The sequence below is a fragment of the Pristiophorus japonicus genome, chromosome 9 (assembly GCF_044704955.1).
Source record: "Pristiophorus japonicus isolate sPriJap1 chromosome 9, sPriJap1.hap1, whole genome shotgun sequence".
Classification (NCBI taxonomy): Eukaryota; Metazoa; Chordata; class Chondrichthyes; family Pristiophoridae; genus Pristiophorus; species Pristiophorus japonicus.
In genome coordinates, this window is record NC_091985.1 from 227,744,513 (window position 1) to 227,767,988 (window position 23,476).

At 43.4% G+C, this 23,476-nt stretch overlaps 1 long non-coding RNA gene and 1 pseudogene across 1 annotated transcript in view; one reads left to right on the forward strand and one right to left on the reverse strand.

Annotated features, from left to right (window-relative positions):
- The window catches only part of LOC139272901 (beta-1,3-galactosyl-O-glycosyl-glycoprotein beta-1,6-N-acetylglucosaminyltransferase 3-like), a 38,915-nt pseudogene extending 15,628 nt beyond the window's left edge, over positions 1 to 23,287 (forward strand).
- Positions 1 to 23,476, reverse strand: part of LOC139273850 (uncharacterized) — a 697,517-nt gene that overhangs the window by 334,368 nt on the left and 339,673 nt on the right. The window lies entirely within an intron of this gene.

The following is a 23,476-nucleotide window of genomic DNA, read 5'->3' on the forward strand; positions in this document are numbered from 1 at the left end:
TGGCTCCAGGATAACCAAGGTTGGGAACTCAAAATCCAGGGGTATTCAATATTCAGGAAGGATAGACAGGAAGGAAAATGAGGTGGGGTAGCGTTATTGGTTAAAGAGAAGATTAAAGCAATAGCAAGGAAGGACATTAGCTTGGAGATGTGGACTCTATATGGGTAGAGCTGCGAAACACCAAAGGGCAGAAAACGTTAGTAGCAGTTGTGTACAGCCCACCAAACAGTAGTAGGGAGGATGAGGATGGCATCAAACAGGAAATTACGGATGCATGCAATAAGGGTACAACAGTTATCATGGGTGACCTTAATCTACATATTAATTGGGCTAACCAAACTGGTAGCAGTACTGTGGAGGAGGATTTCCTGGAGTGTGTAAGGGATGGTTTTCTAGATGAATATGGCGAGGAACCAACTTGGTAGCAGGCCATCCTAGACTGGGTCCTGTGTAATGAGAGAGGATTAATTAGCAATCTGGTTGTGCGAGGCTCCTTGGAGAAGAGTGACCATAATATGGTAAAATTCTTCATTAAGGTGGAGAGTTAATTAGGGTCCTGAACTTAAAGAAAGGTAACTTCAAGGCTATGAGACGTGAACTGGCTAGGATAGACTGGCAAATGATACTTAAAGGGCTGACGGTGGATAGACAATTGCAGAAAATTAAAGATCACATGAATGAACTACACCAATTGTACATCCCTGTCTGGCGTAGAAATAAAAAGGGGAAGGTGGCTCAACCGTGGCTAACAATGGAAATGAGTGTTAAATCCAAGGAAGAGGCATAGCAATTGGCCAGAAAAAAGCAGAAAACCTGAGGACTGGGTGAAATTTAAAATTCAGCAGAGGAGGACTAAGGGTTTAATTAGGAGGGGGAACATAAAGTACGATAGTAACCTTGCAGGGAACATAAAAACTGACTGCAGAAGCTTCTTTGATATGTGAAGAGAAAAAGATTAGTGAAGGCTAATGTAGGTCCCTTGCAGTCAGAATCAGGTGAATTCAACAAGGAAATGGCAGACCAATTGAAAAATATTTTGGTTCAGTCTTCACGAAGGAAGACATGAATAACCTCCTGAAAATAATAGGGGGCCGCGGGTCTAGTGAGAAGGAGGAACTGAAGGAAATCCTTATCAGTCAGGAAATGGTGTTAGGGGAATTGATGGGATTGAAGGCCGATAAATCCCCAGGGTCTGATAGTCTGCATCCCAGTGTAATTAAGGAAGTGGCCCTAGAAATAGTGGATGCATTGATGGTCATTTTCCAACATTCTCTGGATCAGTTCCTATGGATTGGAGGGTAGCTAATGTAACCCACTTTTTAAAAAAGGAGGGAGAGAAAACAAGGAATTATAGATCGGTTAGTCTGACATCAGTAGTGGGGAAAATGTTGGAATCAATTATTAAAGATGTAATAGCAGCATATTTGGAAAGCAGTGATAGGATCGGTCCAAGTCAGCATGGATTTATGAAAGGGAATTTATGCTTGACAAATCTAGAATTTTTTGAGGATGTAACTAGTACAGTGGACAAGGGAGAACCAGTGGATGTGGTGTATTTGAACTTCAAAAGCCTTTGACAAGGTCCCACACACGAGATTAGTGTGCAAAGTTAAAGCACATGGGATTGGGGGTAGTGTGCTGACGTGGATTGAGAACTGGTTGGCAGACAGGAAGCAAAGAGTAGGAGTAAATGGGCACTTTTCAGAATGGCAGGCAGTGACTAGTGGGGTACAGCAAGGTTCTGTGCTGGAGCCCCAACTGTTTACATTGTATACTAATGATTTAGACGAGGGGAATAAATGTAGTATCTCCAAATTTGCGGATGACACTAAGTTGGGTGGCAGTGTGAGCTGTGAAGAGGATGCTAAGAGGCTGCAGGGTGACTTGGACAGGTTAGGTGAGTGGGCAAATGCATGGCAGATGCAGTATAATGTAGATAAATGTGAGGTTATCCACTTTGGTGGCAAAAACATGAAGGCAGAATATTATCTGAATGGTGACAGATTAGGGAAAGGCATGCAACGAGACCTGGGTGTCATGGTACATCAATCATTGAAAGTTGGCATGCAGGTACAGCAGACAGTGAAGAAGGCAAATGGCATGTTGGCTTTCATAGCGAGAGGATTTGGGTATAGAAGCAGGGAGATCTTACTGTAGTTGTACAGGCCCTTAGTGAGGACACACCTTGAATATTGTGTACAGTTTTGCTCTCCTAATCTGAGGAAGGACATTCTTGCTATTTGAGGAAGGTTCACCAGACTGATTCCCGGGATGGCAGGACTGACATATGAAGAATGACTGGATCGGCTAGGCTTACATTTACAGGAATTTAGAAGAATGAGAGGGGATCTCATAGAAATATATCAAATTCTGACGGGATTGAACAGGTTAGATGCAGGAAGAATGTTGCAAATGTTGGGGAAGTCAAGAACCAGGGGTCACAGTCTAAGGATAAGGGGTAAGCCATTTAGGACCGAGATGAGGAGAAACTTCTTCGCTCAGAGAATTATGAACCTGTGGAATTCTCTACCATAGAAAATTGTTGAGGCCAGTTCGATAGATTTAATCAAAAGGGAGTTAGATGTGACCCGTACGGCTAAAGGGATCAAGGGGTATGGAGAGAAAGTAGTAATGGGATACTGAAGTTACATGATCAGCCATGATCTTATTAAATGTTGGTGCAGGCTCGGAGGGCCGAATGGCCTACTCTTGTGCCTATTTTCTTTGTGACCTGTTTCCCTCAGCAGAGGGGTCAATAACCAAGGGGCATAGATTTAAGTAATTGGAAGGAGGATTAGAGAGATGAGATAAGTTGGGGGAATCACCCAGAGGAGGTAGGGGGTCTGGAACTCACTGCCTGAAATACTGGCAGAGGCAGAAACCCTCACCACATTTAAAAAGCACTTGGATGTGCACTTAAAGAGCCATCACTTACAGCGCTGGATGGTGGGATTAGTCTTGACAAATCATTTTTGATTGACACGGATCGATGGGCCGAATTCCCTTCTTCTGTGTCGTAATTTGCAATGATTATATGATTCCAAGTTTTGTAACGTACTGCCTGATCGCGTGTCTATACAAATTAGGTATTACCCTGAAAAAGGGATATTGTAAAAAGGCATGAATTGAACGGATATGGAGAAACGGGGTGAGACTATCCTATTTGCTCTTCGAAAAAGTTGGCACAGACCCAGTGAGCCAAATGGCCTCTTTCTGTGCTGCACTATTCTATGATTGAATGAGAGAAACAAAATTTGCTTTGAAAATGCATTGCCAATTGAAAATATTTCCTCATTTGTTTCATCTAAATGGCAAGCTTTATTATAAGAATGGTATCGGCTGCCTACTAGGACCATAGGAACAAGAGTAGACCATTTTCCCCCTCACGCCTGTTGCATCATTAAGTGAGGTCATTACTGATCTGTAACCTAACTCCATATACCTGCCTTTGCCCGATTTAATAAAAATGGCTTTCAGTTTTAAAATCAACAAATAATTACGCCATGGCCTATATGTCCTTCCTAAGTTGTGGTGCTCAGAACTGCTCACAGTACTCGAGTTGAGGCCTAACCAGGGCTTTGTTTTTCTATGGCATAACTTCTACCCCCTTATACTCTGGTTTTCTAGCTAGTAAGCCCAACATTTCATTAATCTTAATGATTAGTTCAATTACTTGCCCATGACATTTTAACAATTCATGTCGAAAGACCCCCGAGTGTCTTTGGACCTTCTAGCTTTGTTACTTCCCTGTTTCTACCATCAAACCGCTATTCTGTTTGCCATACATATAAATCACTCCTGACAAGATGATAACCCCGTCACAGGCTCCTGTGACCTGCTTCTTAGATTATGGCAGCAGTGACTCCAACTTATTTAAAATAAACCAGTTACTGTGTGGGGAACTGTTAAATTCAGGCACTGTTAAATTCAGATCAGTCCAACATGTTAGGCGTTGTTCAGCCGACAGTCTCACTAAGTGTATGTGGAAGTTTTTCTCTGAACTTTTTCCATTCAATTTCAGTCAAAAAGGTTAAATTATGAGCACAGTTTCCATACACGTGATTTATACTGCCTGGGGTATACACGTTTAAGGGTTGATCTATTTGTAATGCTTAAACTAGTTGATAGTGTGTCGGGAGAGAGAGAGTAAATACTACCTGTGTTGAGGAATTAAAATTAGAGCTGGACCATTCTCGGGTGATGTCAGGAAGCACTTCTTCACACAAAGGGCAGTGTAAATCTGCAATAGTCTCCCTAAAATCTCTGTTGATACTGGGGACAAGGAAGGGTTTAGATCTGAAATTGATAGACTTTGGGCCTTTATTTGCATGCTTATCCGATGGCCCCAGAGTTGCGGACTACTCCGATCTTGGGCCTCGACACGAACACCTGGGTAAAGGTTCACTTACCCCAGGAGCACAGGCGATTCACAAGCTCCCCTGGGATCACGTTGGTCAGCCCAACTAATGAGAAACAAGTTGAGAGAGCAGGTTCAACGTCTCAACTCAAAGACGGCACCTCCAACAATGCAGTACTCCCTCAGCACTGCACTGGAATGCCAGCCTAAATTTTTGTGCTTAAGATTCTAATGTAAAACTCTAAACACACAACCTTCTGATTCAGAGGCGAGACTGCTACCCATTGAGCCGCGACTGTGATTTATCTATTATACTCCATGTGTTAGAATATAAAATCTGAACCTTAAACGGTCCTTTGTCCTGATACTGTCTTTCTTAAGCTGTTTAAATTAATGTGTTTCTTATTTGTCAGTCCTGCTGTAACTACTTTAGTTATTTTTGTATTATTTTCGCTTTGAGTATCACTGTGGTGACCTAACCGCTTCTCTTCTCTGCTTTTATCGTTTAATTTTCATTACTAACGTTGTTTATGACCGAGCCCTCCCCCAGCCCATTTATTAGTTTAAATATCAATTTTGCCACCCAATTGATGCTTTTCACAGGGACATTGGTTCCAACCCGGTTCAGGTGCAGGTAGTTCCAACAATACAGCTAACTAGTGGCAGTGCCCCATGAAATGGAACCCCTCCCTCCCACACCACATACCCAGCCATATTTTCACCTTCCAGGTCTGTTAGTCCCAATGCACATTAGCATGTGGCTCGGGTACAAATCCTATGATAACCACCCGTGAAGTCCAGGTTTTTAATGTAACCCTTCAAACTCCCTTAGCAGGAACGCCTCTGTTTTCTGCATGATGCCATTAGTCCCGCCATGGAACACAACAACTGGATATTCCCCCTTGCTTTCCAAATTCCTTTCCAGCCACAGAGAGCTCCCCCTTATCGCTGCACCAGATGCTTGCTTAACAGTGGTCAGTGAACCCGGGAATTTCCGATAATCCGCCCTCTGTTTGTGAAATTCCGCTTGGGGTAAATTAATCTTGAAAGAAATATAGAGACAGCTTAACATAGAAACATAGAAAATAGGTGCAGGAGTAGGCCATTCAGTCCTTTAAGTCTGCACCGCTATTCAATGAGTTCATGGCTGAATTTGCAACTTCAGTACCCCATTCCTACTTTTTCGCCATACCCCTTGATCCCCCTAGTAGTAAGGACTACATCTAACTCATTTTTGAATATATTTAGTGAATTGGTCTCAACAACTTTCTGTGGTAGAGAATTCCACAGGTTCACCACTCTCTGGGTGAAGAAGTTTCTCCTCATCTCAGTCCTAAACGGCTTAACCCTTATCCTTAGACTGTGACCACTGGTTCTGGACTTCCCCAACATTGAGAACATTCTTCCTGCATCTAACCTGTCTAAACCTGTCAGAATTTTAAACGTTTCGATGAGATTCCCTCTCATTCTTCTGAACTTCAGTGAATACAAGCCCAGTTGATCCACTCTTTCTTGATATGTCAGTCCCGCCATCCCAGGAGTCAGTCTGGTGGCCCTTCGCTACACTCCCTCAATAGCAAGAATGTCCTTTCTCAAGTTAGGAGACTAAAACTGTACGCAGTACTCCAGGTGTGGCCTCATCAAGGCCCTGTACAACTGTAGTAGCACCTCCCTGCCCCCGTACTCAAATCCCCTCGCCATTTGCTTTCGTAACCACCTGCTGTACCTACATGCCAACCTTCAATGACTGATGTACCATGACACCCAGGTCTCATTGCACCTCCCCTTTTCCTAATCTGTCACCATTCAGATAATAGTCTGTCTCTCTGTTTTTACCAACAAATTGGATAACCTCACATTTATCCACATTATACTTCATCTGCCATGCATTTGCCCACTCACCCAACCTATCCAAGTCATTCTGCAGCCTCATAGCATCCTCCACACAGCTCACACTGCCACCCAACTTAGTGTCATCCGCAAATTTGGAGATACTACATTTAATCCCCTCGTCGAAATCATTAGTGTACAATGTAAACAGCTGGGGCCCCAGCACAGAACCTTGCGGTTTCCCACTAGTCACTGCCTGCCATTCTGAAAAGTGCCCATTTACTTCTACTCTGCTTCCTGTCTGCCAGCCAGTTCTCAATCCACGTCAGCACGCTACCCCCAATCCCATGTGCTTTAACTTTGCACATTAATCTCTTGTGTGGGACCTTGTCGAAAGCCTTCTGAAAGTCCAAATACACCAAATCAATCTGTTCTCCCTTGTCCACTCTACTGGAAACATCCTCAAAAAATTCCAGAAGATTTGTCAAGCATCATCTCACTTTCACAAATCCATGCTGACTTGGACCTATCATGTCACCTCTTTCCAAATGCGCTGCTATGAAATCCTTAATAATTGATTCCATAATTTTACCCACTACCGATGTTAGGCTGACCGGTCTATAATTCCTTGTTTTCTCTCTCCCTCCTTTTTTAAAACGTGGGGTTACATTGGCTCCCCTCCACTCCACAGGAACTGATCCTGAGTCTATGGAATGTTGGAAAATGACTGTCAATGCATCTGCTATTTCCAAGGCCACCTCCTTAAGTACTCTGGGATGCAGACCATCAGGCCCTGGGGATTTATCGGCCTTCAATCCCATCAATTTCCCCAACACAATTTCCCGACTAATAAGGATTTCCCTCATTTCCACCTTCTTACTAGACCCCATGACCCCTTTTATATCCGGAAGGTTGTTTGTGTCCTCCTTAGTGAATACCAAACCAAAGTACTTGTTGAATTGGTCTGCCATTCCTTTGTTTCCCGTTATGACTTCCCCTGATTCTGACTGCAGGGGACCCATGTTTGTCTTTACTAACCTTTTTCTCTTTACATATCTATAGAAGCTTTTCCAGACCATTTTCCCTGCAAGCTTTCTCTCGTACTCTATTTTTCCTGCCCTAATCAAACCCTTTGTCCTCCTCTTCTGAGTTCTAAATATCTCCCAGTCCCTGGGTATCGCTGCTATTTCTGGCCAATTTGTATGCCACTTCCTTGGCTTTAACACTATCCCTGATTTCCCTTGATAGCCACAGTTGAGCCACCTTCCCTTTTTTTATTTTTATGCCAGACAGGGATGTACAATTGTTGTAGTTCATCCATTAGGTCTTTAAATGTCTGCCATTGCCCATCCACTATCAATCCCTTAAGTATCATTCGCCAATCTATCCTAGCCAATTCACACCTCATACCTTCAAAGTTACCCTTCTTTAAGTTCTGGACCATGGTCTCTGAATTAACTGTTTCATTCTCCATCCTAATGTAGAATTCCACCATATTATGGTCACTCTTCCCCAAGAGGCCTTGCACAACGAGATTGCTAATGAATCCTCTCTCATTACACAACGTCCAGTCTAAGATGCCCCCCCCCCCAGTTGGTTCCTCGACATATTGGTCTAGAAAACCATCCCTTATGCACTCTAGGAAATCCTCCTCCTCTGTATTGCTTCCAGTTTGGTTAGCCCAATCTATATGCATATTAAAGTCACCCATTATAACTGCTGCACCTTTATTGCATGCACCCCTAATTTCCTGTTTGATGCCCTCTCCAACATCACTATTACTGTTTGGAGGTCTGTACACAACTCCCACTAACGTTTTTTGCCCTTTGGTGTTCTGCAGCTCGACCCATATAGATTCCACATCATCCAAGCTAATGTCCTTCCTAACTATTGCATTAATCCCCTCTAACCAGCAATGCTACTCCACCTCCTTTTCCTTTTATTCTATCCTTCCTGAATGTTGAATACCCTTGGATGTTGAGTTCCCAGCCCTGATCATCCTGGAGCCACGTCTCTGTAATCCCAATCACATCATATCTGTTAATATCTATTTGCACAGTTAAGTCATCCACCTTATTACGGATACCCTATGCATTAAGACACAAAGCCTTCAGGCTTGTTTTTTTAACACCCTTTGTCCTTTTAAAATTATGATGTAGTGTGGCCCTTTTTGTTTCTTGCCTTTGTTTACTCGACCTTCACTATTGCTTTTTACCTTTCTACCATCTGTTTCTGACTCCATATTACTTTGCCCTGTCTCGCTGCATAGGTTCCCATCCCCCTGCCATATTAGTTTAGCACTCCCGAACTGCATTAGCAAATGTTACTCCTCGGACATCAGTTCCAGTCCTGCCCAAGTGCAGACCATCCCTTTTGTAGAGGTCCCACTTCCCCCAGAACTGGTTCCAATGTCCCAGCAATTTGAATCCCTCTCTCTTAAATACTGCTCAAGCCACGTATTTATTCTAACTATCCTGCTCCCTCTACTCTGAGTAGCACGTGGCACTGGTAGCAATCCAGAGATTACTACCTTTGAGGTCCTACTTTTAAAATTTAACTCCTAGCTCCCAAATTCAGCTTGTAGGACCTCTTCCCGCTTTTTACCTATATCGTTGGTACCTATATGTACCTCGACAACTGGCTGTTCACCCTCCTGCTCCAGAATGCTCTGCGGCCGCTCCGAGACATCCTTGACCCTTGCACCAGGGAGGCAACATCCCATCCTGGCATCTCGGTTGCGGCCGCAGAAACTCCTATCTATTCCCCTTACAAGAGTCTCCTATCACTATAGCTCTCCCACTCTTTTTCCCGCCCTTCTGTGCAGCAGAGCCACCCATGGTGCCATGAAATCTGGCTGTTGGTGCCTTCCCCTGGTAGGTCATCTCCCCCAACAGTATCCAAAACAGTATATCTGTTTTGGAGGGAGATGACCACAGGGGACTCCTGCACTACCTTCCTGCTTTGGCCTTGTCTCTTGGTCACCCATTCACTATTTGTCCTAACCCTTACATGCGGTGTGACCAACTCACTAACTGTGCTATCCACAACATTCTCCAGAGTGAGTCCACCCACAGCTCCAGTGCCATCATGCAGTCTGTCAAGAGCTGCAGCTGGACACACCTCCCGCACACATAGTAGCCAGGGACACTGGGAGTGTCCCTGACTTCTCACATAGCACAGGAGGAGCATGACACATGTCCGAGCTCTCCTGCCATGACTTAACCCTTAAATTAATTTACTTACTAAAATGTACTTAAACACCAAACAGCTACTTAGTAGTTCGCTGCCAATTAAACCAATCTAAAAGTCAGTCTAAAAGAGAGTTATACTTACCAGTCAAACAGCCAAACACTTACCAGCTTGGCTGTGAAGTCACCTCTCGATTTTGCACCCCTCTATCTTTGTCTGCAGCTGGTTGCGCTGGTCTCCGGCCTCCGTCTCCTACTCTTGCATTCCTTATCAGCTGCTCTAGTGTCGGCACTGGTAGGAAAAACGAGACAAAACAGCACCTGCCACCCCCACTTGCCCAAACTCAGCCACTTACCACACTCACGAATACCACTCTTTGCTGCTGCACACCATGCTCTGCACGAACTGCCTCTTTTTAAACTGTATCTAGGTCAGATGACTCACTACTTGTCAGTTGTTTACAGAACTGGTTTTAACTAGCTGCTAATTGCCTCCTACTGGAGAGTTACTTTGTTTTTCTCTGCCTAAACCTGAAAGATTCCCAACTATTTAACTTTTCCCCTTTAAATTAAGCTGCTACTTACTTAGAAGCTACTGGCAATTGCCACTAACAATTTACTCCAGCCTCTAAATGGTTTAAAAAGAATAACCCTTAAAACTCACCCACTTACCAAACTCACAAATGCTTAATGACGTTTAAAGTGAGAGGCTACTCTCCCCTATAAATAAGAGTGCAGGACATTTAAAATGTGTAACGAGACAGAATAAACTCTCCTTGATGCATACAATCTTGTGGAACAGATTTTACAACAGCAGTTAGTGCCATTTCCAATTATGTTTTGAAAGTTACTGTACTGTTTCTGTCAGAGTGCAGCATGCGGTGAGCGACAACTCTGATTTTCCAGCTAGCTACAACACTACACCATGAACTATGGCTAAAGGTCAGAGTTTCAGAATCCAAATCCTTTAATAAATGTAGTGTAAAACTGTTGATAAAGAAGAAAGACAGATTTATAATTCTTGTAATACAACAGTAACAATCGAATAAAAACAGCAATAAGGAGAAGTTACTTATCTCTATCTGTATATCAAAGATAAAATACAATAATTCCAGAACAATTGAATAAGGAGAAGTTACTTACATACCTATACTTCTAGGAAGATTTGCATGTACAGAAGATCCGTTTCTGATTAACAAAAGTTAAATATAGTTCTAGCTAAAATGGATGCTGCTCCATGCGGCTTTCTGGCTTTGTTTCGTTCTCTCTTTCTCTCTCTCCCTGTCTTTCTGCCTGTCTATATCCAATCGGGAAACACAACCTAGTCACGGTAAAACGGTAAAACAGAATACAGTGGCCACAAGCTTCAAAAATGTTCAAAAAATAGAGTTAAAATTACATCTGCCTCCATCATCCATTCACGCATTGTATTCCAGATCACAATAGCTCATTATATATATATTTTTTAATCGTCGTATCATTTCTGATTCTTCTACCAATTACCTAAAAAAAATCCACTGTAGAGTTTGCAACAGGTCTGGTCAATAATATTGGAGTAATTTTCTGGTGTGGAGGATATTCAATGACATTGGCTTATTTGTTCTGAATGGATTGTTTTCATGTTGTAATTGCTATGTATTTCTGTGTACTTTGAGGTCCCACAGGTTGGCGTTAATTTTGAGATCATGTGAAAGTTCTTGGGGATCTCAGGGTGTTCGAGAACTGAGGCCAGACCTGGAATCAGAAAGCACTGGGAATAGAACATAAGAAATAGGAGCAGGGGTAGGCCTTATGGCCCCTCGAGCCTGCTCTGCCATTTAATACGAACTTGGATGATCCGATCATGGACTCAGGTCCGCTTCCCTGCCCGCTCCCCATAACCCCTTATCGGTTAAGAAACTGTCTATCTCTGTCTTAACTTTATTCAATGTGCCAGCTTCCACAGCTCTGTGAAGTAGCGAACTCCACAGATTTACAACCATCTGAGAAAATAAATTTGCGGCGGAGAGGTTTGCATACTTTCAGACGGACTCTGGAGTTAGGTAGTTGGGGGAAATCTGAAACGTGAAGTTTCGGGAACCAGAAATCCGAGCAACTCAGGATAGAAATGTCATTGAAAGAGTTATTCAACTGTTCTCAGCTAAGAACAATATTCATTTGAAATGCTGTTTTTTGAGACATGCTGAGGCTTTGCACTAATTCATTCAGACACTAAAATTATTAATAGAAGTGCAATCATTAGATTTAATAATGGTGAAGTGAACCATGACGTTTTGGTTTTATTAAGAATCTTATTTAGAAGATTAGAAATTTCAGTCACTGAAAAAAATGGCAGACAGTTTTTTTTGAAAAAGCACTTTGATTGTATTGATTTGTTAATCAATGAGACCGTCCCTCTGCTGGCTCTTTGAAAGACCTGTCTAATTAGACCCACTCCCCTGATCCTTCCCTATAGCCCTCTCATTTCCTCCTTCAAGTAGTTATCTAATTCGCTTTTTAAAGTTACTATTGAAACTGCTTCCACCACCGTTTCAAAGCTGCGTATCCCAGAGCATAACAACTCACTGCATGAGACAAATTCACCTCATCTTCCCTCCGCTTCAATGGCTAACTACTTTAAACTATGCATCTTTACATATCCTGATGTTATATTATTATTTATGACCAGAAATCGAGGTAAATTGCAATTTGGGAAGCAGAGATAAGGATTGAATTCTCTGCTGGTACAGGCCGAGGAGCTGAGAGATATCAAACAGAGGCTCTACATCACCATCACTGGAAGGAAGCTGTAATTACAACATTGCCGTCTCGACTGGACCGATCCTTAATAAATGTGAAGAGAATTGAGGAAATGATTGCAGAGGTACAAATTGCAATATAGGACAGGCAAACGTAAGACGTTGTTGTATCTCCGAGAAACATCTTAAAGCACTTGATACAGATTAGTTTGGAGATGCAGTGAGTATTGTGCCTGCACACCAGCAGCAGCATTGATAGGTACCGACAGGGGTGCAACGAAGCTGCACAATTCTGCATGAGAATTATATCTGGAAATTGGATCACACAATTAAGTTTAAAATACAATTGGCAATGAGAAAGTTACCTCGTTGTCGAATGATACTGAGCCCAATCCTGTGTGGACTCTGTGACTTTTCTTTTACGTTATTTGTGCAAGAGGGGATTCCGTTCGTAAACTATTGGAAACCTGTTAAACTAAAACCAGTTTACGCGTGATATGAATCCTTCGATCTGTCAGAGGAGAACTCGAGTTGTTGGAAGCTAATTAGTGGTGACCCGGAAGCCGTTGAAAAGGCTCTTTTAAACTCGATCATAATCGCAAACAAACATAAAGTCTTGAATGAAAGTGATTATTTAACGATGACGCGAGACTGCAATTCTTGTGTTAAAAATCGCAAATTCTTTCTCCTTTAGCGAAGAGGAACATGATTTCCCTCTGACCTATTCTATGGTAGTCAATGAAAACACGAGATGTTTGAGAGGCTCCTAAGAGGCATTTATGCTCCTCAGAGTGTTTACTCTGTCCACGTGGACAAGAGGTCTCCAAAGCCATTTCACTCGGCGGTCCAGGCCATTGCTTCCTGCTTCCCGAATATCTTTGTTGTCGGAAAGTTGGAGTCGATGACATACGCCTCATGGTCTAGAGTTCAGGCCGATCTGAACTGCATGGAAGAGATTCTGCAGAGCTCTGTCTCGTGGAGATACCTCATCAACGTGTGTGGAAAAAACTATCTAATAAAAACCAACCGTGAGATACTCAACAGTCTCATGAACATGAATGGCTCCAATATTATCGACTCAGTACCTCCACCTGGATACAAAGAGGTAAATGTTACGGTTCATGTCGAGTGCCCATCCATCCAGGTTTTTCATCCATCCATCCAAATATCCATCCTTTCATGTATCCATTCATCCAACAATCTAACCATCCTTCCATATATCCATCCACCCACCCTTCACTCCGTCCGTCCATCGTTCCTTCCTTCCATCGTTCCTTCCTTCCATCCATCCTTCCATCCTTCAATCCTCCTTCTATCCATCCATCCTCCTTCCATCCAACCTTCCTTCCATCATTCCATCCATCCTTTCTGCCGTCCTTTCTGCCATCCTTTCTTCCTTCCTTCCATCCATCCTTCCATCTGTCTTTTCTTCCATCCTTCCATCCTCCTTCTATCATCCATCCTTCCATCCTCCTTCTATCCATCCATCCTCCTCCTATCCATCCATCCATCCTTCCAACCTTCCTTCCAACCTTCCTTCCAACCTTCCTTCCATCCATCCAACCTTCCATCATTCCATCCATCCATCATCCTTCTATCCATCCATCCTTCTATCCATCCATCCTCCTTCCATCTTTCCATCCTCCTTCTATCCATCCATCCGTCCTTTCTTCCATCCTTCCATCCTCCTACGATCCATCCTTCCAACCTTCCATCCATCCTTCCTCCATCATTCCTTCCTTCCCACCCATCATTCCTTCCTTCCACCCCTCCATCCATCCTTCCACCCCTCCATCCACCCCTCCACCCTGGGAATCAGTCTGGTGAACCTTCGCTGCACTCCCTCAAAAGCAAGAACGTCCTTCCTCAGACTAGGAGACCAAAACTGAACACAATATTCCAGGTGAGGCTGCACCAAGGCCCTGTACAACTGCAGTAAGACCTGCCTGCTCCTATACTCAAATCCTCTAGCTATGAAGGCCAACATACCATTTGCCTTCTTCACCGCCTGCTATACCTGCATGCCACTTTCAATGACTGATGTACCATGACACCCAGCTCTCGCTGCACTTCCCCTTTTCCTAATCTGCCACCATTCAGATAATATTCTGCCTTCCTGTTTTTGCCCCCCAAAATGGATAACCTCACATTTATCCACATTATACTGCATCTGCCATGTATTTGCCCACTCACCTAACCTGTCCAAATCACCCTGCAGCCTCTTAGCATCCCCCTCACAGCTCACACCGCCACCCAGTTTAGTGTCATCTGCAAACTTGGACATATTACACTCAATTCCATCAGCCAAATCATTAATATATATTGTAAAGAGCTGGGTTCCCAGCACTGAGCCCTGCGACACTCCTCTAGTCACTGCCTCCCATTCTGAAAAGGACCCATTTATCCCGACTCTCTGCTTCCTGTCTGCCGACCAGTTCTCTATCCACGTCAGTACATTACCCCCAATACCATGTGCTTTGATTTTTCACACCAATCTCTTGTGTGGGACCTTGTCAAAAGCCTTTTGAAAGTCCAAATACACCACATCCACTGGTTCTCCCCTGTCCACTCTACTAGTTACATCCTCAAAAAATTGCAGAAAATTTGTAAAGCATGATTTCCCTTTCATAAATCCATGCTGACTTGGACCAATCCTATCACTGCTTTCCAAATGTGCTGCTATTTCATCCTTAATGATTGACTCCAACATTTTCCCCACTACGGATGTCAGGCTAACCGGTAAATAATTACCCGTTTTCTCTCTCCCTCCTATTTTAAAAAGTGGTGTTACATTAGCTACCCTCCAGTCCATAGGAACTGATCCAGAGTCGATAGACTGTTGGAAAATGATCACCAATGCATCCACTATTTCTAGGGCCACTTCCTTAAGTACTCTGGGATGTAGACTATCAGGCCCCGGGGATTTATCGGCCTTCAATCCCGTCAATTTTCCTAACACAATTTCCCATCTAATAAGGATATCCTTCAGTTCCTCCTTCTCACAAGACCTTCGGACCCCGAGTACATCCAGAAGGTTATTTGTGTCTTCCTTTGTGAAGACAGAACTAAAGTACTTGTTCAATTGTTCTGCCATTTCTTTGTTCCCCATTATAAATTCACCCGAATCTGACTGCATGGGACCTACATTTGTCTTCACTAATCTTTTTCTCTTCACATATCTATAGAAGCTTTTGCAGTCATTATTTATATTCCTGGCAAGCTTCCACTCATACTTTATTTTCCCCCTTTGAGTTAAACCCTTAGTCCTCCTCTGTTGAATTCTAAATTTCTCCCAGTCCTCTGACTTTTTCTGGCTAATTTGTATGCCTCTTCCTTGGATTTAACACTATCCTTAATTTCCCTTGTTTGCCATGGTTAAGTCACCTTCCCCATTTTATTTTTACTCCAGACAGGGATGTACAATTGTTGAAGTTCATCCATATGAACTTCAAAGGTTTGCCATTGTCTATCCACCATCAACCCTTTAATTATCATTTGCCAGTCTATTCTAGCCAATTCGCACCTCATACCATCAAAGTTACCTTCCCTTAAGTTCAGGACCCTAGTTTCCGAATTAATTGTGTCACTCTCCATCTTAATGAAGAATTCCACCATATTATGGTCACTCTTCCCCAAGGGGCCTCGCACAAGATTGCTAATTAGTCCCTTCTCATTACACATCACCCAGTCTAGGATGGCCCGCTCTCTGGTTGGTTCCTCAACATATTAGTCCAGAAAACCATCCCTAATATACTCCAGGATATCCTCCTCCACCGCATTGCTACCTATTATGTTAGCCCAATCAATATGTAGATTAAAGTCGCCCATGATTACTGCTGTACCTTTACTGCACACATCCCTTATTTCTTGTTTGATGCTGTCCCCAACCTCACTACTACTATTTGGTGGCCTGTACACAACTCCCACTAGCATTTTCTGCCCTTTGGTATTCCGTAGCTCCACCCATACCGATTCCAAATCATCCAAGCTAATGTCCTTCCTTACAATTGCATTAATTTCCTCTTTAACCAGCAACGCCACCCCACCTCCTTTTCCTTTCAGTCTATCCTTCCTAAATGCTGAATACCCCTGGATGTTGAGTTCCCAGCCTTGATCACCCTGGAGCCATGTCTCATGATGCCAACCACATCATACCCGTTAACTGCTATCTGCGCAGTTAATTCGTCCACCTTATTCCGAATATTCCTCGCATTGAGGCACAGAGCCTTCAGGCTTGTCTTTTTTACACACTTTGACTCTTTAGAATTCTGCTGTAAAGTGGCCCTTTTTGTTTTTTGCCTTGGGTTTCTCTGCCCTCCACTTTTACTATTCCCCTTTCTATCTTTTGCTTCTATCTCCATTTTATTTCCCTCTGTCTATCTGCATAGGTTCCCATCCCCCTGCCATATTAGTTTAACTCCTCCCAAACAGCACTAGCAAACACTCTGCCTGGGACATTGGTTCCGGTCCTGCCCAGGTGCAGACCATCTGGTTTGTACTGGTCCCACCTCCCCCAGAACCGGTTCCAATGTCTCAGGAATTTGAATCCCTCCCTTCTGCACCACTTCTCAAGCCACGTATTCATCTGAGCTATCCTGCGATTCCTACTCTGACTAGCACGTGACACTGGTAACAATCCTGAAATTACTACTTTTGAGTTCCTACTTTTTAATTTAACTCCTAGCTCCCTAAATTCATCTCGTAGGACCTCATCCCATTTTTTATCTATATCATTGGTACCTATATGCACCACGACAATTGGCTGTTCACCCTCCCTTTTCAGAATGTCCTGCACCCGCTCAGAGACATACTTGAACCTTGCATCAGGGAGGCAACATACCATCCTGGAGTCTCCATGGCCGCCACAGAAACGCCTATCTATTCCCCTTACAATCAAATCCCCTATCACTATTGCTCTCCCACTCTTTTTCCTGCCCTCCTGTGCAGCATAGCCAGCCACGGTGCCATGAACCTGGCTGCTGCTGCTCTCCCCTGATGAATCATCCCCCTCAACAGTACCCAAAGCGGTGTATCTGTTTTGCAGTGGGATGACCGCAGGGGACCCTTGTACTACCTTACTTGCACTGCTCTTCCTGTTGGTCTTCCATTCCCTATCTGGCTGTGGACCCTTTACCTGCGGTAAGACCAACTCACTAAATGTGCTATTCACATCATTCTCAGCATCGTGCATGCTCCAGAGTGAATCCACCCGCAGCTCCAGTTCCACAATGCGGTCCGGACATGTAGTCGTCAGGGACACCGGAGCATCCCTGATTTCCCGCATGGTACAGGAGGAGCATAACACGTATCCGAGCTATCTTGCCATGACTTAACCCCTAGATTAACTTAATTTGGCAACAACAATGCTAAATGTCACTTACTGAAATGGGAAAGAAAAGCTACCTACCAATCACCAGCCAATCACTTACCCCCTTGGCTGTGACGTCACCTTTCGATTTCTTTCTCCTTCTTCTTTACCTTCTCTCCCCGCTGCAGCTGCACCAGCTGGCCTTTATTGGCCTCTCCGATCTGCTGCCCGAGCTCCTGGTCTCGCTAGTCTTTTATAGGCCTCTCGCCGATCTGCCGCCCAAACTCCCGCCTCTCCGACTCTAGAAAATAGGTGCAGGAGTAGGCCATTCGACCCTTCGAGTCTGCACCACCATTCAATAAGATCATGGATGTACCTGAACCATCTTCTCTTTAAAGGCCTCCCATTGTTCACTTGCTGTTTTGCCTCCAATCCACCTGGGCCAGATCCATTTTCATTCTAGCTCACTGCATAATGGGAACGGTAACATAGTGGTAACATCACTGGATTAGTAATCCTGAGGCCTGGACTAATAATCCAGAGATACGAGTTCAAATCCCACCATGGCAGCTGGGGAATTTAAATTCAGTTAATTAAATAAATGTGGAATAAAAAGTTAGTATCAGTAATTAAACTACCAGATTGTCATAAAGACCCATCTGACTCACTGATGTCCTTTAAAGAAGGAAATCTGATGCCCTTATCTGGTCTGGCCTATGTGTGACTCCAGACTCCACAGCAATGTGGTTGATTCTAAAATGGTCCAGCATGTCACTCAGTTGTAACACACCATAACGACAAAGTCAGCACCATGGGAGTACCTTCATAAGGACTGCAGCGGTTCAAGGAGGTGGCTCATCACCATCTTCTCAAGGGCAATTAGGGATGGGCAATAAATGCTGGCCTTGCCAGAACTGACCACATTCCATGAACAAATGTTCCAGTTAAGAATTTTTATAGTTGATTGTTACTTGTTCTTTTCTGAACCTGCTGATATGATCACTGTTCCTCCAAATACTCTCCCACTGAAACATGCTCGACTTGTCCCACACATTTTCCCCAGGACTAGATCCAGCACTGCTTCCTTCCTCGTTGGGCTGGAAACTGATCCAGAAAGTTCTCTTGTACATATTTAATGAATTCCTAGCCATGTTGCCACTGTTATTATCCCAGTCTATATTCGGATAATTGAAGTCCCCCATTATCACTACTTTGCAGTTCTTGCATCTTTCCGTAATTTGCCTGAAAATTTGTTTCTCCATCTCCTTCTCACTATTTGGTGGCCTATAGTATACAGCCAGTAGCATAATAATTCCGCTATTGTTCCTTAATTTAAACTAAATAGACCCTGTCTTTGACCACTCAACTACATCATCCCTCTTCAGTACTATCTTCAGTTTCTTTGATCAATACTGGCAGCCCCTTCTCTTTTTCCTTCCCTCTCTTTCCTGAGAAACTTATTGCCAGGAATATTACATTCCCAGTTCTCCCCTGCTTTTGACACAATATCACAGTCCCATGTGGCAACTTGTGCCTGCAGCTCACCAACCTTAATAATCATGCTATGTACATTTACGCACACACACTCCAAACCTATCTCAGACTGCCTTGCTTTCGCCCTATCAGATCCCTCCTATTTCTGAACTATTCTTTACTCTGGTGCGATTTCTCTCTCTTATATTTATGATCTCTAGTTCTGGTCTCCCCCACAAGTGGAAACATTTTCTCTACGACGACCCTGTCATAATCTTAACCACCTCTATCAAGCCATCCCCTAGCCTTCTCTTTTCTAGAGAAATGAGCACCAACCTGTTCAGCCTTTTCTATTAGGTTCTGCTATCATCCTTGTGAATCTTTTTTTGCACCTACTACAGATGTCAGGCTATCTGGCCTACGGTTCCTTGTTTTCTCTCTCCCTCCTTTCTTGAACGGCAGGGTTACATTTGACTCCTTCCAATCCACAGGGGCTATTCTAGAATCCAGGGAATTCTAGGGAGCTTGCTTGTCTGCAAATTGACCGTCGTGTTTCCTACCTTACAACAGTAACTACACTCCAAAAGTACTTCATTGGCTGTAAAGCGCTTTGAGACATCGGTGGTTGTGAAAGGCACTATATAAATCCAAGTCTTTCTTTCTTTGTAATGTGAGAAACGTGGCAGCCAATTCATGCACAGCAAGCTCCCACAAACAGCAATGTGATAGTGACCAGATAATTTGTTTTTTATTGATGTAGATTCGAGGGATAAATATTGGCCAGGATACCAGACATAACTCCCCTGCTCGTCTTCAAAATAGCGCCATGCGATCTTTTATGTCCACCTGAGAGAGCACGTTTTATCCAAAAGATGGCACCTCCAACATGGCAGCACTCCCTAAGAATGGCACTGGAGTGTCAAACTAAATTTATGTGCTCGAGTTCCTGGAGTGGGACTTGTGAGGTGAGTGTGCTACCTGCGGAGCCACAATATTATAAGACGAGAAAATGTTGACACCGAGCCAAATAGGGAGAAATGAGGGCAGATGACCAAAAGCTTGATCAGAGAGGTAGGTTTTAAGGAGAGCCTTAATGGAAGAAAGAGATGGAGAGATTTAGGGAGGGCGTTCCAGAGCTTAGGGCCTTGGCAACAGAAGGAATGACCATCAATGGTTGAGCGATTGTAAGAACATAAGAAATAATAGCTGGCCATTTGTCTCTTCGAGCCTCGTCTACTCAATCTCTCCTCAAAGGGCAATCCCCTCATCCTAGGAACCAGTCTAATGAATATTCATTGGACTCCCTCTATGGCAAGTATGTCTTTCCTTGGGTAAGGAGACCACAACTGTACACAGTACTCCAGGTATGGCCTCACCAATGCCCTGTATAATTGCAGTAAGACTTATTTATTCTTATACTCTCATCCCTTTGTAACAAAAGCTAACATACCATATGTTTTCCTAATTGCTTGCTGTACCTACATGTTAACTTTCTGTGATTCATGTACACCCAGGTCCCTCTGAATGCAAATATTTCACAGACTTTCAATGTTAAAAAATACTGTTTTTCCTACCAAAGTGGATAACTTCACACTTCCCCACATTGTATTTCATTTGTCATGTTCTTGCCCATTCAGTCATCCTGTCTGTATCTCTCTGCAGTCTCGTTGAATGAGAAAGGGTTAATTAATAACCTTGTAGTAAAGGGACCTTTTGGGGAAGGGTGACCACAATGTGACAGAATTTTATATTAAGTTTGAAAATGATTTCAATCCGTAACTAGGGTCTTAAATCTAAACAAAGCAAACTACGTAGGTATGAGGGGCGAGCTGGCTAAGGAAACTACATTAAAAGGTAAACAAGCAATGGTTAGCATTTAAAGAATTATTAAATAGTTTACAACAAACATACATTCCTTTAAGGCACAAAAACCCTGCAGGGAAAGTGGTTCAACTGTGGCCAACAAGAGAAATTAAAAATAGTATTAGATCAAAGGAAGAGGCTTATTATGTTGCCAAAAAGAGCAGTAAGCCTGAGGATTGGGAGAATGCTAGAATTCAGCAAAGGAGGACCAAGAAACTGAAAGAAAGAGAAAATAAAATGAGAGTAAACTAACGAGAAATATAAAAACAGACTGTAAAAGCTTCTATCGGTATGTAAAAAGGAAAAGATCAGCAAATGTAAATATCAGGCTGAGATAGGAGATATTATAAAGGGGAGCAAGGAAATGGCAGAGAAATTAAACAAATACTGTGTGTCTGTTTTCACAGAAGAGAACATAAAAAAAACCTCCTGGAACTAGTGGAGAGCCAAGTGTCTAGCGAGAATGAGGAACTGAAAGAAAGTAGTATTATTGAAAAAGCAGTGCTGGAAAAATCAGTGGGACTGAAAACCGATAAATCCCCTGGACCTGATGGTCTACATCCTAGAGGTTTGAAAGAGGTGGTTATAGAGATAGTGCAAGCATTGGTTGTCATTTTCCAAAATTGGTTGTCATCTTCTGCTGCTGAACTCCATCACTGACCCTGCTGAAGGTTGTAGGCTCAAGAAGTGGGGCTCCCAGGAGTGGATCTTCCAAAATTCCATAGATTCTAGAATGGTTCCCGCAGATTGAAAGGCAGCTAATGTAACCTCGCTATTTAAGAAAGGCAGGAGAGAGAAAACGGGGAACTACAGACCAGTTAGCCTGACATCAGTAGTAGGGAAAATGCTAGAATCTATTAAAGACGTGGTAACAGAGCACATAGAAAATAATAGGATTGGGCGGACTCATCGTCATGGATTTATGAAAGGAAAATCATGGTTGACAAATCTGTTCGAGTATTTGAGATGTAACTAGTAGAATAGATAAGTGGGGGGCAGATGATGTGGTGTATTTGGATTTTCAGAAAGCATTCAATATGGTGCCACACATCAGGTTATTAAACAAAATTAGGGCTCATGGGATTGGGGACAATGTATTAGCATGGATTGAGGATTGATTAACGGAGTAGGAATAAACGGAAAACTGAGTAGGAATAAACGGGTCATTTTTGGGTTGGCATTGCTGTAACTAGGGGGCTGCCACAAGGATCGGTGCTTGGTCCCCAGCTATTCACAATCTATATCAATGATTTGGATGAGGGGACCAAATGTAATATATCCAAGTTTGGTGATGATACAAAGCTAGGTGGGAATGTGTGAGGAGGATGCAAAGAGTCTTCGATGGGATATAGACAGGCTAAGTGAGTGTGCAAGAACATGGCAAATGAAATATAATGTGAAGAAAAGTGAAGTTATCCACTTTTGTAGGAAAAATAGAAAAGCAGAGTATTTTTTTTAAATGGTGAAAGATTGGGAAATATTGGTGTTCAGAGGGTCCTGGGTGTCCCTGTACATGAATCACTGAAAGTTAACATGCAGGTACAGCAAGCAATTAAGAAAGCAAATGGTATGTTGGTCTTATGTTCTTTTGTAAATACCCACAGGGCAAGTACTGCACGGGTTAGATACAGTGTAAAGCTCCCTCCTCACTGTCCCATCAAACACTTGCAGAGCAGATACTGCTCGAGTTAGATACACTGACCCAAACCCAGTGCAGCACAAGTTAGATGCAGAGAAAAGCTCCTCAACACTATGATTTTAAACCCTTTCAGGGCTCATACTGCATGGCTTAGACACAGACTCCCTATATATAGTCCCACCAAACACTCCCAGGGCAGGTACAGCACAGCTTAGATAGAGAGTAAAGCTCCCTCTACACTGTCCCATCAAACACTCCAAGGTCAGGTAAAGCATGGGTTAGGCACAGAACCTCTATATATGGCTTTTTTTGACCTTACAAAGGCCTTCGACTCTGGGGTGTCCTTCTCAAATTTGGCTCTCCTCAAACATTTGTCGCTATCCTGTCCCGGTTTCATGATGACATGGAAGCCATGATTCTTACCAATGGATCCACCACAGACCCAATACAAGGTCAAGCAAGGCTGTGCCTTTGCACCAACGCTCTTCTCAATCATCCTCACTGCAATGCTTCCTCTCGCCTTTAACAAGCTCCCCGCTGGAGTGGAGCTAATCTACAGGACAAGTGGGAAGTTGTTCAACCTCCGACGCCTCCAGTCCAGATCCAAGGTTGTTCCAACCTATTGAATTACAGTATGCAGACAACCAAACCATCATTGACGCCTTCACTGAAGTGTGCGAGAGTCTGGGCTTTGCATTAAACATCCATAAGTTCTCTACCATCTTGCCCCCACCACACACTGCTGCCCCCCCGATTATCAAGATCCATGATGAGATCTTGGACAATGTGGACTACATTCCATACTCGGAAACCTACTATCAACAAGGACAGACATTGATGACGAAGTCCTACACTGCCTTCATTGTGCCAGTGCAGCCTTCGGTCACCTGAGGAAAAGAGTGTTCAAAGAGCAGGATCTCAAACCCGGCACCAAGCTCATGGTCTACAGAGCAGTAGTGATACCCGCTCTCCCACATGCTTCAGAGACATGGACTATGTATCGTAGACATCTCAAAGCACTGGAGAATTACCAATGCCGCCTCCGCAAAATCCTGCAAATTCATTGACAGCATAGGTGCA